The sequence below is a fragment of the Gossypium hirsutum genome, chromosome D11 (genome assembly GCF_007990345.1).
Source record: "Gossypium hirsutum isolate 1008001.06 chromosome D11, Gossypium_hirsutum_v2.1, whole genome shotgun sequence".
NCBI classification, from domain to species: domain Eukaryota; kingdom Viridiplantae; phylum Streptophyta; class Magnoliopsida; order Malvales; family Malvaceae; genus Gossypium; species Gossypium hirsutum.
This window is the reverse complement of record NC_053447.1, coordinates 42,262,459-42,268,395: the sequence shown is the minus strand read 5'-3', so window position 1 is coordinate 42,268,395 and position 5,937 is coordinate 42,262,459.

Here is a 5,937-nt window from a genome sequence, read left to right as displayed (position 1 = left end):
CTTCAATTAATTTTGTGGTTTGGATATATAAGTAGTAGCACCACACTCAAATCACCAAGTACTATTAGGAACTTCAATTATGTTTAATTCGAAACATACAGAAACATAAAATTTTCCTTTCTTTTTGAACCAAGCTTTGCATGTTTGGAAATCTTTCTAAAAGTATCCTACTTTCTTACAGAAGTGATACTTATCTATCATTCGTTCCTTTTTCTTACCATTAGAGACATTGACAAGCAAGTTTTTTTTTCTTCTTGAACTTGTATATTTCTTCCTTGAGTCCATTGTCAGCTCCTTAACCCACAAGGTTGATGAAATTACTTCCTTGACTCTTTAATTTTGTTTCCTCTTGAACGAGCTTACTAGCCAATTCATTAACATCTCACTTATCTTTAATAGTGTTATAGTTAATTTGAAATAGCCCATAATTCGGTGCTAGTGTGTTCAATATGAATAGCACAAAAAAAGAGCCATCCATCATCATCCCAAGGTCTTTATCCTTACTTCAACATTAGTCATCTCAATGATATGTTCTTGCATTCCCCTTGACCTACCATACTTCATGGTCGTGAGTTGTTTCATTAAAGTACTAGCGAGTGACTTATTCGCAATGTAACATCCCTTACCCGTATTCGACGTCGGAATAGGGCATGAGGCATGCAATTCAATGCTTCATTTCCATTTCATTCGGTTCACAATTTCTCATGCTCACAATTCAAATCATATCACTAGCAATTTCCATTTAATTACCATGTATTTCAATTAAAAACACAATAATTAATAATAATTAGATTTTAATTACAGTAATACAAACTTACTAGTCTAAATTGCAGAAATACCATGATACAGGGGCATTTTGGAAATTTTCCATTTCCCTCGACTTTCCACGCGATCTTGATCTAAATTAATAATTTCATTCAATTTATTAATTTAGACAATAAATCTATTCAATTCTTGAAATTTCGTCATTTTTTCCATTTTTACAAAATTACCCTAAAATTTTACTTTTATTCAATTTAGTCCCTAAACCTAAAACATGTGAATTAGTTATTTTTAAAATAAACTCATATTATCAGAATATTCACATATATTTTTCCTCCTCCTCCACTCCATTCCACATCCTTAATGTACTTAACACTCTTAGAAATAACATTTTCGAAAGTTTCATTATTCACCATTAAGTATATTCAAATCTGTCTATCCAAGTCAGTATCACTAAATTATTTTTTTCTGGAGCTACAGAACTCCAAATTATACATCGTTAATTTTCCCTGAAACTAAACTCATATATCTTTTTACCATAAAATTTTCAGAATTTTTAGTTTATCCAATTGGTATAGTTTATTCTTTAAAGATTCCCCTATTTCACTGCCTTCCGTTTCTGACCTCTTTTCACTAAAAATAAAATATCTCTTAGTACAAAATTCTGATGGTAGTTTCGTTTATTTCTATTGAAACTAGACTAATTAATAAATTTAATCATATAAATTAAAAATTACAATTATTTTTTTTACAATTTATAATTGTTTATAAAAGTTAGAACAGGGGATTCCAAAATCAATCCGACCCTGCCTTACTAAAATTCAAATATCTCAAAATATATAACTCTTTTACTTTCTTTATTTCTTTTATGTAAATATATATTCATTAAAATTTCATTTAATATCTTATTCACTCTCCAATTCAATTTCTACAATTTATGGTGATTTTTCAAAGTTAACCTACTGCAGCTGTCCAAAACTGTTTTAGTGCAAGATGTTGATAATCAAATTTATAACACCCTCCTTTCCTTTCTCTACAATATTTTCTATCAATTCCTCTTGTTTCCCTTCACTAACATATCAAGAACATAGAACCTTATATAATAAATCCCTACATTAACATCAATTCCCTACTTTTTCAATAATATCAAACTCAAAAATATATTGAAATCTTAATGTTCTTACCTTGTTCTATTGATTTCAATCTTTAACTTGATTTTCTCTCTCCTCTAGCCTTTATTTCTTGAATCTAACTTGATATTCTAGCTCCCAATAGTCTCCTTATCAATTTTCTCTCTTGGTGGTTATGGAAATTCTTTTAATTTCTAGATGAAAATGGTGAATTTTTGGTGGAAGGACCAAATTGTAAAGAAAGCAAAACTTTCTTTCTTTCTCTCTTTTTCTCACGTTGGTGCATGGAAAAATGGTGGGTTGCATGCTTCTTCATCTTCCTTTTCTTATATATATTAAATAAAATAATAATAAAATAATAAAATATCATTTAAAAATCAAATTAAAATACTAATAAACTAATATTTATTTATTTAATTAATATAAAATATCTCCAACATATCATTATCTTCTAGATTTCTCTCTCTTCTAATTGACCATTTTGCCCTTTATGATCTTTAAAATTCCATTCTTGAGTCATCACATAATATACTTCTCAATGTTTACATAACTCCAAAATTTCCTCTTTTTGTCTTCTAGATTTCTCTCTCTTCTAATTGACCATTTTGCCCTTTATGATCTTTAAAATTCCATTCTTGAGTCATCACTTAATTTGTTAAAATTGTGATTTTTTCCCTCAAAATTCTTCACCTTTTTCAATTTGGTCCTAATCCATCTATTTTCCTTAGTTTCTAGATCATTCCACCCTTAAAATATTTACACCATTGGTCCTTCAACTTTTTCATATTTACACTTTAACCCCTCAATTTTTAAGTATTTACTCTTGGGCAACAAAACTTTTCTCACTTTTGCGATTTAATCCTTTCTTGAACTAATATGTCATAATATACTTCTCAATGTTTACATAACTCCAAAATTTCCTCTTTTTGTCGCTTTATTTCCTTATTTTATTATATCAAAGATAATATTTGACTGTAAATATTTTTGGGTATTACACGCAAAACGAAAACACTCTTCCACAAACATAAGATATTTTTTCGCACTTTCAGTTTGTGGAATTGTGGTCTTAATGTTGTTGGGAATAGTCATTCACAAAAACATAAGGCTCAATATGTATTTAGAGAAGTTTAACTCGTATAACATCCCTTCCTCACTAATTGAGTGAGTAATAACAGCAGGTTTATCTTATAGTAGTCCCAAGTCAAGATCCAAAACACTTAAATGGAACTTGACTCGTTCACTCCATTTAGCGAAGTTTAACTCATTAAATAAAGTAATAGATAAAGCTTGCCAATGAAGAGAAATGGTTGCAAAATAATACATAAAAGTAAAACAATACATAAATGTTCAAATATTGAATTCACATATGCAAACAACCCAAGTATATTCTAGTTCTCCTTTGGTAAATACTACAATATACTATCATAAATAAATGCTAATAACCTTAGTGGAAAAATAAATAATTTTCATCAAATATAAATGTTCTATTTGGACATTCGAATATATGTCTAACAAAAATATTATTTTGCCACCATAATTTTCACTATTCATAAAATAAATAATTCACCTTTAGGCAAATTATGAATTTCTAATGAGTAGTGAAAGTCAATTCATCAATATGACCATTATAAGCATTTAATTAATTACATAGATATTGAAAATTTTACATACATGATTAGATTGACACCTATGAGAACTTTTTAATTTGGTCACTTTAGTGACTATCAAATTATATGCACCACATAGACACCAAATTAAAATATTCAACTTTAAAAACAAAAAACTTTAATACCTATTTACATAAAATACTTAAAAGCTCGTAATTTAATCTATCCTCAATTTTCACCAATATACTATAAAAGAACAATAAACTTTTCAAACATGGTTTATTAATATAAAAATATATAATTAAAATAAGAAATTTTATTAACAAATATGAGCACATACAATGCAATCATCCAAGCCTGGCCCTTAAGGTCGTCTAGAGGTGCGATTGCTTAGGGCCCAAGGCTGAAAGGGGTTCAAAATATTGTTTTTTAGTTTTTAATGGGCTCAAAAATATTTTTTTTAACTTTTAAAAGAAACAAAAATTAACCAACTTTTAAAGGGCTCAAAAAAAAGCTTTTAAGGGCCCAAAATTTTTTTACCAACTTTTAAGGGATTTAAAAAAAATTTCTCCAACTTTTAAGAAACTTAAAACTTTATTTTATTATTTTATCTAGGGCCCTAAAAATATCAAAAACGGACCTTTAATCATCCATCCAAAAAATTAAAACAACAATACATTCTTCATTAACAAATAAGAGGAAATTGAATGCCATGCGATGGAACATTGTAATGCATCCAGCTTGAACGCTTTAGCCCCCCTAAGAGGAATTATTTCATGCAATAACACTTACTCCTAAGAGGAATTTGTGATTCTGTTGAGAAAATTATTAGGAGCTTTATTTAGGGGTATTCAAATGAAGAACCAAAGCTTCATTGGATGAATTGGCGAGAGGTTTGTCAACTTGTTGCTAATGGGGACTAAGATTATAGCATTTGTCTAATCAAAATAGATCATTTCTCTTCTCAAAATTAGAAGCGCTTTGGGATTGAGTATTGAAAGGGAAGTAAGAAGTTGGAAAGGATTGCTTAAGTGCAAAGACGAATCTAGAGGGCTAGCAGCGGGTTCAGTCCCTCTAAAATAGAAAATTGTTATTTAGACTTTTAAAATATTTTTTAAAATTTTAAAATTAATAAAATTAAAATTGTACTTTATCCCTCTAAAATTATAAAATTTGGATTCAATTCTTAAAATTATAAAAATATAAATTATTAAAAATTAAAATTTTATTCTACCTCTAAAATAATTTTCTGATTTCACCCTGTACAAATCATTAAGATAATGAAGTATTACTATGTAATTTGAGAGGTAATATTTGCTGAAATATTTGGGATTACAATAGTGGGCTTGAGCTCCGTACATTTCACGTGAGGTTGGTTGATGAGGCTGACACGTGGAATCCATAAGCCGACATCGTGCCATTTGCAAGATATACGAAGTCTGATTAAAACATGAAAAAGTGGTGACCCATGAACTCTTGTTAGCTAATTGATTATTTAAATGATCGACATTCGACACCTGTGGTCTAACCTAAATGCCTAGAAATGGGTTCATTAGATCACTGTAGCTACTACCTCTGACTTGTTTATGAAAAGCAGCCACTGGTCTCCTAATAATGAACAACAATTGAGTGCTCATCATCCTCTTTACCAAATACTCACTCAACCACAATTACTTCAGATGCAATAAAAATATAAATGATATGCTGAGGCAGACCCTTTTTGGATGTCAATAACTAGGCTTTGCTTTGCAAGTGTCCCTTTATAGTTATAAAAAAGGTCTTTCAAGCACCACCTTTCGGTGTAATATGGGGAAGCTTGTTCAAGATCTAAAGAAGGGATTTTGCCACATGGTTGAAGCCTTCACATCTTGCAAATGTTATAAAGATAGCCAAGGTATAATATTATTTTTCCCAAAATGAGAAAAAGAAAAAAGAAGCCCATTAATTTCAATTTCTTCTATTTCTAGGAAACGAAAATGGGGAAGAACTCAAGATTCAATCTTCTGAGGTAATTTCTATTTTTTTCTTTTTATTATTTGAAATTTTAATATAATCAAAGAGTATATTGCTATGGATACCTCTCTGATTGGCAAAAAAAAGGAAATTAAAAGTCCATATAGATGATGTGGTAACGTTGATGGTGTTGTGCAGAAGGTAAGCATACAACAGAGAGGCATGCGGCTCAAAACTGCAAAGGGTCCTACGCGGCCGACCGTGCCTAAAGGTCCCCCGGCTCAGACCAGCTGATCAACGATCCAACTCTAAAATTTTCAGCCATGTCCATTGTCAGTTTTAATGTCTTGCAGTAAATATTATACAGCTATAACATCCTTTTGCTGGACTAAACTGCTCAATATTAATTAGCATATATGTTGATAGGCTTTGGGTTTTCATTCTCCTAGATCTTTGAGAGTGTTTGTAGTTTTGCTGGTAAAGTA